Source organism: Nilaparvata lugens, chromosome X, assembly GCF_014356525.2.
Source record: "Nilaparvata lugens isolate BPH chromosome X, ASM1435652v1, whole genome shotgun sequence".
Lineage (NCBI taxonomy): Eukaryota > Metazoa > Arthropoda > Insecta > Hemiptera > Delphacidae > Nilaparvata > Nilaparvata lugens.
In genome coordinates this window covers 36,114,965-36,128,906 of record NC_052518.1, presented here as the reverse complement: position 1 = coordinate 36,128,906, position 13,942 = coordinate 36,114,965, and positions in this window count along the sequence as shown.

Below are 13,942 nucleotides of genomic sequence, written 5' to 3'. Positions count from 1 at the left end.
ACATGCATATATTTTTGACAATGATAATATTATACGCTTTCAATATGTATAATTTGAATACTTCTAATCTAATTTACAACATGAATCAATAATATTCCAGTGGATTCGTGAATATTTCATTGTTTAGGGATTTGCCTTACTTTTATTCAATAATTTCAGAATAGTAAGAGGGTCTTATACTTAATTACGACTTACCGCATTGGACTAATTATTTTATTATAATACTATGAGTTACTCTCTTGTGAAGTCAATCAAAGCAATGAACACCCAGCATTTTCTCTGTAGTGGTGGGAAAATGAATTTTTCAAGAATCTTACAATTAGAACATTGAAGAGTATTCTAACTAAGTAGAGTTTATTTGATTGTTTCTTCTCCATCATGATTGAGTAATATTATTGTTAATTCATGCTGTGTATTACACAATAATGGGATTATTGGACTGAACTGAATATTTTAACTGATAACTTATTATAATACAACAATCCAAGAATCTTCTGACAATGAGCATGTGATTTCCTTAATAATAGGTACTTATTTATTTAATTTTGAATCAGGACCTTTTGTCTCCTCTTTGTTTCTTTACTATGAAAGTTTCCCATCACTCATGATGTTCACCAGGAACCACAATAGCTCCTTTTTCCTTCTGGCTTTTTTGTTTTTAAAGCTGGTTCTCAACTTGTTTTTGATCATTGTTACTATTCATCTTAAGTTTATAAACACTTCAAAGACTTCGTATAGAATTTATATACTTTGAATGTATTTTAGAGTATGGATACTCGAATTACTAGAGAGATCATACTACTATACTTTTACTATATTAGAAGAGAATAACTATACATGATTACCTACCCAATTAGTTCTATATTACTATTAAGAAGTAACTTATTCAACCAATTCCGACTTCACTTACTTCTAGGTTTTCCCCTTTTTTATACTTTTTAAAGGCAGATAACATGGATGAACAAGAGTAGCTCGTCTATTGCGGGTGAGGAACACTAACTGCACTGCTCAACTCAATCGATAGCGAACTGGATAGAATCTCAGCACTTCTTCTGTGGTGTGACTCTCTTGAGGTTCGTGTTAAAGTTGGTGTCGTGTGAACAGAGGTTTGAGCAAACTTGGCTCAAAGCCAGATTTGCGTAAACCTCGCTTTGAGCCAAGTTTGCGCAAATATCGTTGTCATGTGGACCCGGCATAAAGTACAGTAATTATATTACCCACAGTATGGCCATCGACTGTCACGCATTTGACTGTTGTTAATCACTTCATAATTTATTTTTTCAAATTAATCAAGATCCTCAACGCTGAAAACAATTTATAAGTTGTTGTTATTCATTATTTAAAATCTTATTAATCCTGTCCATGTTTTTCTTATTCCAGCTTTGAGACATTCCCCACTAATATCATTTAGTTTTCGAATTAGGGTCAGCACTAAATCTTCTTGTGATATATCTGAAGGTTTTCATTTTGTGTGCTGTTATATATTTTACGTTGTTTTTTCATTGTTTCTTATCAGAACTACATTCTTGTGAGTTAAGCTCTGTGCTTCATAAATTGTATGTACTTTGATTGAAGGATGAAGTTCTGATTGCAGCTCTTTTAGCACTGTTTTCTTCTCGAGCTGAGTGAATGTAAGGATCATAGTGTTGGGTTCAAGTGTCCAATTTCTCCATTTGTTATTAAAGGTCTGACAGGGAACAGGACCTCATTCTTTGTACTAATTTCCTAGTAGTAGCTGGAAAGGATGTAGCAGACGTCTATTGGACATCTTCTAGTTTGATGGATTCTCTTCTAACAGAGAGATGAAATGTGTGATCATTCAGCTGTTAATTTACTCCTCTTTATGTAAGGTATTTGGTTTGAATCTCCTAGCTGAATAATCTCTAAAGCACCAGCGAGAGATGAGACAAATCCCACAAAACCTGCATGCATTAATAGGCCTACTGCTTCATCTATAAATACACATTTGTATGCTTTTTTGATCTGTTTATTATAAAAGATGAAACTGTTCTATAATACTGCTTGATTATTCTTCCATATTTATTTTTGTGAATTCCATTCACCTCTTGCCTAATTTAATTTATTCCAGCTCTTGTCTGACACAAAATGAGATCTTTACCTGGTGTATGTTGCTGAAGAATAAAGTGAGTTTTACCACACCCTGGTACTCCATCCATTCAAGTTTTTTTTGGCATCTTACAATCTGTGATGTCAACTCTTAGAATATTCTTCAGTAGCAGTATTCAGCATGATTTGGGTATCTCTACTGACTTATTTCTCTCGCCTTATATCTTGAATACATGCTGCTGAGAAGAGATATTACTACTCAGTGATGATAGTACTCCCCTATATAAATCTGCATTCAGAACATCATACTGTTGAATAAATTTCCTGAGTTCTATCATACTGTTCAAATAAGCATAGAGAATAGAATTATACGGTAGGTATTCTTTTGGACAATCTTCAGAGCCATCCTTTTCATGTGGTATATCCGAAAATTTGTTTGTTTATTCCTCTGTAATAGAATACATCATTTTTTCAGGCTTCTAGTTTTAAATACTTAACTTAAAAGCTCCAAGCATGTAAATTCGGATTCAATATCAAAAGAATCTATTCCAATCGTGATATTGTATTTATTTATTGATGCATATTTGTCTATTACCAGTAAGAAGTCATGGATACCTAATTGAGCCTCATTATTATTATTTTGCGCTAAACTCATTGTCAATGAATTTTTAACAATATGAAAGCGATCGAGCTATTATTTATGTTCCGTAAATGAATAGGTAATCTATCCAACGATGATGACGTATGAAGATAGCTGCTGTACTGTATGGATATGCTCCAGTGACCCACATATTGATGAAAGATAATTGTTTTGAAAACTAACACTATGGTGAAACTGAACTACTAAGATGTTTACTCTCGGAGTGCTGCTGTGAGACTGATTGAATAATTGGATATATCATTTCAAGAAATTATATAAATCACGGTTAAATACTTTTAAGTTATTTTCCCACCCATGAATGTTCCTTATAAAGCATATTTCCGATATTACTTAGATATAATCTCTTTCAAGTTTTTCATATATTCTCAATAGTGTTTTAGAACTTTAATTAGTAAATGGTAGATAATAGCAATACAGAGAGCACTACAGTTGTACTGTTAAAGTACTGTACAAGAATTATTATAAAATAAGTTGCTCACTTGTGCGTGCTGGGTTATAAAAGGTGATACAAATGAATCCGAATGAATGCCATGCAGAAGGAGAATTTAACTTCTCCGGAACAGTGAAAACAGACGGAAATTTCTATGTACCAGTCCTCTAGGAAACAAATAATTGAAAGCTTCTTTTCACTCGAGAAGGAAAATTCATTAGGATTTTGGTGATAAATGATGTGCTAGAAAATATATTAAAATTGATCCGTCTTGAACTCTCTCCCTAATTTTGTACATAAGAACGTGTCAACATACTACAGTATATATACTACAGTATTACATAACTACAGTAACTTTATTACCCACAGTATGGCCATTGACTTGTCACGTGGTTCAAATCCGCCATTGAGATTTGAAACAAACTTTATAAGAGTAGTGCTATCTTATATAGCATTGAAAATTGGAACTCATCACTTTTTTTGCCGATTGGAAACGTATTTTGAACTTCTGATGAGTTTGGTATAACATTTTTAAAGGGAAATTGATTATACTTGGATATTCCATTAAAGTTGATTTACATAACACTGATAACGCTTTAAACATCAATTTTTCTCCCCTCTTGGTACTCACGGAAAACATCCAGAGCATTCGCGGACCACTTTTTGGAAACCACTGATTTAGATAAATATGCAGAAAGATAGATTTCAAAAGAGTAAATCATAATAAGGATGGAAATGAAGTAAAAGTTAATTCCCAATGATTAGAAAATCGATATGATGTAATAATAAGTGGAATAATGAGGGAGTGGAAGTTATCATTAGAAAAGAGATTTTTAGATGTAAATGCAAAGATAATGTTAATGAGAAAGGGAAATTATTATACAAAAGAGACTAGTTTATGTAAATAACAAGATAATATGATTATGAAAGTTCCAAAAAAAAAAATTCCAATTAGGGAATTATGAAGGGGGAATTATAATACGAAAGAGAGGGGGAGGGATATAGAATAAGAATGCTGAGATCCACTCCAGGAAGAGTTTGAATAAGAAACCATTGATATAGAGAATAAGATTAAGAAGAGCGAAGTCCGCTATGATGCCACTGCGCTAGTGTAGCTACCAGAAATTTCGGGCAAGAAGTCGGGTATTTGTATTCGCTGTGTAGAAAAAGAGTCTTTTTCAAATGATAATATTTTTTATTTATTGAAACAATAAAAAATATCCAAAGTATGGTAGTTTCATGCAGTGCTTATGGATGAACGAATCTGCATGCGCCAGATAAAAATATTTCTTCTCATACATAAGTATTTTTATATTTTCATCGGTCATGTTTCAAGCAGGCTAAGCCTAGTGCCAAATGATCGTTTCAAAGAATAATTGTGCTTAGGTTGATTCATTATCATTATTTGCCAAGTAATAAAATATAAGTTTCGGTAATATTATAATAAATTTTTCATTTCCATAGATCCAATATAGGTATCCATATTCCATTCCATCAATTTGTCTTATATTGTGAAATTTTGTGAACTATGAAAATATTGTATGCCAAATTTGTATTATAAAAAATATTATTCGCTAAAATTGTCTATAAATTCTTCATTATTGCTATTGTTTTATTTTTCCCGTTCTTATAATATGTAGTTATTTATTATCTTATATTAAATATAGGAGTATAGAGTAAAGTTAGGTACCTATACTTAAGTTGCAAAACGAATGGGAACAGTTTCACGAAATATTGTGATAACAGTTAATTCATTATTTGCAATCTAATAAAATATACGGTAATATTAGCGATCTATAATAAATTAATGTTTTATTTTCCATATCCTAAATACATGGTAATAGGGGATGCTAATAGAATGGATCAAAATCTGTAGTGAGGTAGGTTCACTAAATTAGATGTTTGGTCGAGTTAAAAATAATGTTCAATGAACAAATCATTGTATCATATGGTAATGGAAATGACGAAAAGTTGATAAAAGATTATATTGAAATCCATCAAGTATGTCGAAAGATATAAAGCAATGAAAGTCGATGTTTTCCCATATAAGTCTGTCTGGGCGCCTGACTTCTTGCCCGATATTCAATGACGACGAGAAATGAAGGAGGCATCATGCTTCCAAACGCTTGAAGGTATAGCTTAGTCATCTAACTATATATATATATATATATATATATATATATATATATATATATCAATGTAAGAAACAATCTAGAATGTAGCTTATACACAATTTTTATGCTAAATTTACATGAATGATAATGCAAAGGGAAAAAGCATCATTTTTACTTGGGAGTGGAGGGAAATGATTATAAAGGATAAGGATAGGGTTTAAGGAAGGTTCAATTTGAATGTCATGCTGCTCTAGGGTTGGACAGTTTCAGCCATTTTTTCTAAAAGCTGATAATGTCTGAATGTACGGGTGAAGCCCGCTTGACTCTCTATGGACCTAATTTGATTTGGGAGTCCATGCATGACAATCGCTAACAGGGAAGGATCTTGTATAAATAGTTGTTCGATGATTTGGAATTCTTAGAGTATTTTCACCTGTTATAGTGTGGGAAGCATTAATCCTCCTACCTTCAGAGACAAATTTCAAATTGTTTTTGAAATAGATTGGTTTACCATATTTGAAAATGTCCCTAACAAGCTTGATTATTTATCAGAGGTAAATAGTGTTAAGTCCACCACATGCCAAACCGTTCAGGTTTCATGAAATATTGTTAAATGATAAAAAACTTTAGAAAGGAAGCTATGTTGGGTCCGAGTTTCACGTTTCTAGCCCATATGGTTGTTTTCTTACATTGTTTCAAAGTCGATTTTATTTTTGTTTCTGCTCTCCTGGAAAATTAATGAAATGGAGTTAACATCCTTGACCTCTCAGGTACTTTATTAATTAGCATTTGATTAAATGCATTCTCTATTAAATTCCATCTATAATAATATTGTCTTTGATAGCTGATACAGAAAGCGATTTCCTCACCAAAGCGATAATAGAAGCAGCAGCGGGTGATTGTTTTGCGCCAGGAGAAGCAGACGACGAGCCAGGCCTCGAAACAGCTGATGTTGACGGCTGCCATGGCTTATCTGCTTATCTCCTTTCTTGCCGGTCTGTGAACGAAGATTGTTTGGCGTATGCATCACTATGTACTTCTTAAACACAAACGGAGGGTGAAATATGTGTGGTACTTGAAATGATTGATCACCACTAAACAACACTTTGCAAACTATTAGAACAATGATATTATATACGATATAAACGTTTAACTTATAGTACAACTTAATTCTCTAATAAACGGAGAGCTTAACCCGACAGACGTCTACTTGCTAACGTTCATTATCTTGATGGGAGATAATGAAAGAGAGAAAGAGTGAGAGAAAGCGATAAATTCTTTTGTGTCAATAGGAGCTGGGGATCATGGAAGAGGGAACCAAAGAGTGTTTCCTTCCTTTCCAAGCGATTTCACGATCCACAGCACATGAGCACAATAATGCTTTGTTTCTGTTAATATCATCTCTTCCATCTCTTTCACTTGCATTGTGTGCTCCAACAAAACTGTTCAATCTTTCTCAATTGATACAACGTTTTCTACACATTTTTTCTCAACTTCGAGTGGCAACTTATTGAGATTCACCGTGATGTTTCATATCCTACAAGTTTATTCCAAATAATATTGTAGTATTCTAGTCGGAAAATCAAAGTAGGTCTACACTCCACAAAAAATGAAATTGAAAAAATACTTAGTTTAGGCGCAAATGTACATTTTCGGAGTAATAAGTCTTAATCTCTTCGTTAGGACTTAGTTTAATGTACCGTAAGTATAATTAGAATCGCAATTTTGCTAACGCTCATCTGTAAGAATAGTTTCGTACCTCGATTGCCGTTTTAGAATATAAGTGTCACAACTCAATAAGTGAGCCAAAAGATAAGTTACAGTTTTCCAATGACACCTTCTTTTCATCTTTTCTTCGCTCGCTATGCTCACTCACTTGTGTCTTAACTCTACATCTAACTCGTGCTTTAAAGACCCTCATTATTAAGCTGTTATACAAACAACTATTTTGTAATGCCATAACTCATTTTATTCCGAAAATATTAGTCTAATCTTAACCAGACGTTTTCCTCCCACATCATGTGTTTATATCACAACTGAGTGACTTCTTCTGAGTATCAATTCAGGAGTATTGAGCTACGAACAAATTGACCTTTTGAATCTTGTACTTTATGCCAAGTAGCCTACTCCAGAAACCTCGAGATTCTTGTAACAACTGTAATTTGGTTGACTCAAATTTGATTGACAGAAAATCGATACATGGAATATTTGTAAAGATGGGCTATGAGACTGTTTCCTTTATAACAGTATAATACCTGGTAAGTGTTCCACTTCTGTCAATAGATTGACCTTCTGAACATTGTGACTCATGTCCAAAAAACTCGAGATTTTCAGATGTAATTTGATTGCAATTCCTGTCAAATCCAAACGACGTATAGATAAAATTATTCCTGCTTTCTTGCAATAAATTGTTTAGAGAATCAGGTCTGAAAGCCATCTCTTTACAATCATCTTCTATGAATAACAATGGATTTGTATGCTTTCAAGGTTCAATAAGTTTGTTTGAAGAAGTGAAAGAATTCATGGAATTCTCAACCATTCCACGGATGAGGCAATGAATCAATTGAAAGAAGGGTTGAAGACAAACCAAGACAACCAAGCTTTTATAATAGAGAGTTTTGTCTATACTTGAAAAACTAGTTGTAATCTTGCATCAACTTTCATTTGGAGGCTTTTGATTAACGGTTAAATTGTGAAAAGAAAAGTTTAACTTTTCCCAATTAGGTATCTTCAATGGCAAGCTATCCAGATAGTGTATATATATATGTGTTAAAAAAGGAGGAACTTCTTCCTACCCTAAATTCCCAATAATTTCGGATTTCACAACAGCATTATTTACTGAATCATGAAAAAGAACAATTGCATTACAAAAATTGCAATTATTTCAGAAAATCCATTTTGATTAATTCTTATTTGGCAAAATAGTATAGAGTTGAAAATGTAGAGAAGTCGAATTTAGGAGCCCTCTTCAAACTTCTCCTCTCATCTTGAGTAGAACTGTTTGCCGTTTCCTGAAAACGAATTCGAATCTGATCGAACCTGTTCGTGTCGAGGGGGTGACCTGTGCTGTATGGCTTTTATTCAATTCCGAATTCAAACCGAATCAAACAAGCCTTTCTCAGCATTTAAACAATTTGTATTATGTTCCGTTTTCCCCTGGTTCACTAATACTGTGAGTGACCTGTTTTGAGCAAAGAGTTGATTCTAAGCCAACAAAACGAATTAAATGACCAACCTAGAATCATTTGACTAAATCCAAGCATTCAGCTGCCTCTAAAAACTATTTTATGATGAAATCAGGCCTAAAGATGCTTCGAAGAATTTAAAAAAATAAAAAAATTTCCGAAGGAGGACCCCGCCGGACCTTTGGAAAATTGAGCCCCCTAAAGTCCTTGATGAATTTCTATAATTATTGAACGATTCAAGTATCCCTATTAAAATACTTTATTATCCACTAAAGTGTTAAAGCGTTGATAAAAACATGTGTGAGGGGGGTTTGTAGTTGTTAGAGAAGGTGAGGATATTATTGAAATTTTTTCCATACATGGGCCCCCCATCACCTCCATCACTGGTTTCAACAGAGACAGCAATTGTACCACATACAGCAATCAACTCCATACAAAATTTCTAATTTAAATAAAATTAAATTCTGTTCCATTTCAATCTTCTAATTATTATTCTATTCAATTTTCCAACAAAAGTCTAATTCTATTCTAATATCTAATTTAAAATCTCCTCTCCTATTATTATCTTATAATCAACTCATTTCCTAATCCATAATCAGCTCATCCAGTCATCCATTATTATATTAAGTTATATGTTATTAATAAGTGAAAACATTACAAAAACAATCAGCTTTCTCTGTCAGTGAATTTAAAACTTTCTATGTCAAGCCCTAGATCGAATTAAAAAAATTTATTCCACTTATTCTATGTAGCGTATTTTATTTCACGTATTCTATGTATTATTTATTGTATGTTCCACTTATTCTAATTCTATGTAGCTATTAACTATGGAGCTATAAACATCAGCTTCAGTATTTCATAGAATTATTTGCAAATAAAAACCCAAATCATTTTATTACCAGTCCTTTCTCAAAAAAACTGAAAAATGAAATTGATAAATGCGTGAGATCAAACATCTATTTCAATATTACTTGAATGCTTTTTTTTGTTGTCAATGTTCTTTCTATTCTTTAAATATTATCCAATTCTATATTATATTGTCTTCATTCCATTTCTGTTAATTTTGTTCAATAGCAACTTAACTTTTTCAACTTGTACTCTTTTGTTCTTGTACATGTACATACTGTTATTTACACGGAGAGAAATATTACCTGAGAAATATCGTTTGGCCGCGAAAATCCCATGCCACTACCTATACAAATGAAACATTGGGAATTTCGCTTACTGAAATAATACTTACTGAATAAAGAAATGGTGGAAAGCTAATGACGTCATCAATGACGTCACAATGTACTGAGGAAATATTTTAGTCCACATCGATTAAAGTACTGGTTTGGTATTAAATAAATTTCAGTCAGATAATTTTTTTTTCAGAACTAGTTCGCGGTCTGAATTAGACTTGATCAACTACTAATGTTTCTGCATTATGGAATAAAGAAATGCTAGACCCAAACTTTTCTCGTACTATTTTTCTCTACCAAAACGAAGTAGATCCAAAACTGCTTTTGGCTGAGTTATTAACTGAATTTTTCCAGCTTCTTGTACCAATGTTTTTTGCTTGCTTACCGATTTCTCTATGGTTCCTGTACTGATTTTTCTTTTGTACCTTACCAATTCTTCCTCCATCCCTTACTAATGTTACATCAATTCAATCTGGACCAATATTTTTCTCTTTTGTGCCTATACCAAAGTTTTCATGAAGCAGGACTAACTCCAGAATGAATATATTCTTTCAGTAAAACTATTCCCTGAATCTGCATGTACAAAAGATGTAATTCACATTGGCTATCAGGTTCCAATACGAATATTCTTCTATTGTAAGCACAGAAGTAGGTAAGAGTTTGCCTAAGAGAAATATTCACTCTAGAGCGAACCCAGCATAATAAAAACTTTGATATAGCTGCAGAAGGAAAATATTAACCAGATTGGATACCAGTACAGAGAGTGTAAAAAGTCTGGAACTGAATGATTAGGTAGAATATTCAAAATATCAAAAGAATTAAAATGATATGTTACCGTATACATGCATCCTTCAGACTTTTTATACTCTCTGTATGAAAAACAGAAAGAAAAATTTAATTATTCTGTGATTTCCCGCTGGAAGGTTTTTTGCCAGAGCGGATCCAAAGACTTCTGGAATTAGGTGCTTAATCATAAAATACAAATTTCATCGAAAAGAAAAAAAATTATTTTCAAGATTAAGAAATTAATATTAATATATAAAACTTCCAAAGATTACCAAGTCACTATGAAAATATTCATTTATCTGTAGTTAGAGCATAACATAACATAATACTGATTGGAGTGCTGATACATTATTCTGGCTCACTCCTTATCATCCTTTCCATTTCAAACTCTGAGGCTCCAATGCTTGCTGTACTGGTATCTGGATCATATAGCTCTGGATCTACAATTGCCTAGAAAAATTAATAATCAGGATTATTCAAACACAAACTTATATTGCTTGATTGAAATACAAGTAATAATGTAAGCAGCCAGCTCAGGTTGAAATGAAAATTTCTCTCTTTCCAATGTCTTAAATGAAAATGTTCTATAAATAAAGAAATAATATCTTTCAAATGTTATAAAAGCAGTTATGAAAATTTTTCTTTATAACTCCTAACTCTTTCTCTAGTCTTCTTAATTATCACTCATGCCAAAGACATGCATAATAAACTATATTAGTTTATTATTTTTTATGCAATGCATGTATTTGGCATGAGTGATAATTAAAAAGACTAGAAAAAGAATTAGGAGTTATAAAGGAAAATGTTCATAATTGCTGGAAACATTTTGAAATATATTATTTCTTCATTTGATAGAACATTTTCATTATATATTTATAATATATTCAATAAATTACTTAATATATATTCATATAGTTTGTTTATTAATTAATAAAAAATGATTCTATAGTGTACCCTTTTGTTTTCAAATCTTTTTTATATAGAACACAACAACTTATTATAGGTATAGCTTGAAAATGGCTTGGAAATGTCGAAACCAGTTGCTTTTGTTTTATATTGAAAACAAATGGGATTCTTTTCATAACTAACAAATCAAGAGGCCTTTGAATACCTAGTGGAGAATATATATTTCAATAGATTAAGATTTGAATGAGTCAATGAGAAATAGAAAAACCATTTTCTCCTATAAAAATATATTTTTGTTCTGACCTTATTTCAACAATATCTGAAAAATTCAATATTTTCGAAAATTTGAGGTTGATTCCTCCCCACTCTCAAAATCAAAACGGGTGGGACATTTAGACTTCAAAATCTCAACAGTTCTTAGTTGGACTAAAATGTATAATTAATTGTAAAAAGTAGAGCAAATTTGTATGGCTTTTGTTGGTTGGAAGATTCTACTCAGCCTGAATAATTTAAGTCATCAATGAACCATACAGCTGATTTACTTCAGCTGGGATTAACAATATTGAAGGTGCACATCCGGGACGACAGGAGAGACCTGGTTCAAAACGTTTATTTCAAGTAAAAAACATATATGATATTTTGTTCACAATAAAGTTTCAATTAATACAAAGAATGAAAAATATTAATTATACAGAACGCTTCAGAAGTAGTGTCGAACATTTTAGGGTATTGTTCCTGCATGATAGGAGACTACAAATGTTGTATTTCAAGTATAATGTCCAAAACTCAGCGGTTATCCTTATAGCTGCCATTTTGGTTTTTTCACTCAGGAGTTTTTATCTCAAGAATGAAATGTTGTATTGATCTGAAATTTGGCATGAATATTTATGCTATAAAGACTCAGCTTTAAAAAATAAAATAAAAAAAATGTTTGATGTAAATTTTCAAAATGGCGGATATTTTAAATTTTTGATGGCAAATTTCACTAAAACCGTTCACTTTACAGAAAAGTTACAAGAGACAAAAACGTTGGAAAATTTTATCAAGATTCTAATTATATATTATCTATCAAAATTGATCAAAGAATAACAGAGAACTTTATTCTTATCATACTGCATGCATGACCACTTCCCACCATTTAGACATCAATATTAAATTTGTAATTCCAATTGAATTTAAGATGAAGCTTTAGAACTCTATATGGCTCCATACGGACATACAACTGATTTCACAATGTTTTTCAGATGATCTTGTTTGTCTTGTAAAAGTATGATTCTACGAGAATATTTAACTTCTCTGTTAATCTTTGACCAATCTTAATAAATAAGGCAAATCTTGATAGAATTTGCCAACTTTTTTGTCTATTGTAAATTTCCTGTAAAGTGAACGGTTTTAGTGAGATTTGCCATCAAAATTTTAAAATAGCCATCATTTTGAAAATTCTTTATTTTATTTTTTAAAGCTGAATCTTTATAGCATAAATATTCATGCCAAATCTCAGATCAATACAACATTAAATGTTGTAAAGAATGAAATTTTCATTCTTGAGATAAAAACTCCTAAGTGAAAAAAACAAAATGACATCTATAAGGATAACCACTGAGTTTTGGACACTCCAAATACGCCATTTGAAGTCTCCTATCATCTAGGAACAATACCCTAAAATGTTCGACACTACTTCTGAAACACTCTGTAGGCCTTAGTATTATTATGGGGCATGCAACTCTATAATCTCATTAATGTGGTAGGCTACAGTTGAATAAAATTAACTTACTCTGAAGTTGACTAGTGGCGATGAATTCCGGCTGTTCCCCATTTTTTTGAAATCGTCATTCCATGACTAGAAGTTTCTCCAAAATTCAGATCTCCTTAGAACATCTGGAACAAGATCAGCTAGCTCATTTGGCACTAGCACTCCTAGAACGTCCAGTCTTAATTTCTTATCTGAAATCAAAACAGAGAAACGCTATTATGTGCAAAATTATCCTTTTATCTCATAATATACAATGATTTGAGCAAAGTTGAATTGTATTAAATTTCTGCAAAATATGATCATTCAAAAAAAAAAAATAGAGATAATGCCTAATTAATGTTCCCTCAACATAAAACAACTACTATTCGCAATTGATTCCATCATGTTTCACTATTTTGGCATTGAGAAAAAATTTAGGATTGAATCAGAATTGTTTGAAAGCAGTTTTGAAACTCCTGAGAGGCCAAAATGAAATACGTTCTTCTGACTACCTATGAATAGTTGGAAAAAGAATTTAATTATTTCTGAGTAACTTCCTCGCTTTTACCACCCACTTATGTTTTGGATGAAAAAAGTTTCTAGCATGTCGAAAATTTCATGTTTTCTGCTCGGAATGTATTGACATAGACGAACATAATCATTAATTGGAAAATAACTATAGGTGGGATAAAAATGGCCAGACACCAATACCCAGTCAGCAGTAAGGCTTGATTCAAGGCTTGAATTAGAAGCAGCCTTCACTTGTCAATCAAGGCTGAAGTTGAATCCAGCTGGAAACGATCTTGCTTGACATTCAACTCGAAGTCCCCTTGAATTTCCTTACTAGAATCAAAAGCAGCATACCCTTGTTTTTCAAGAC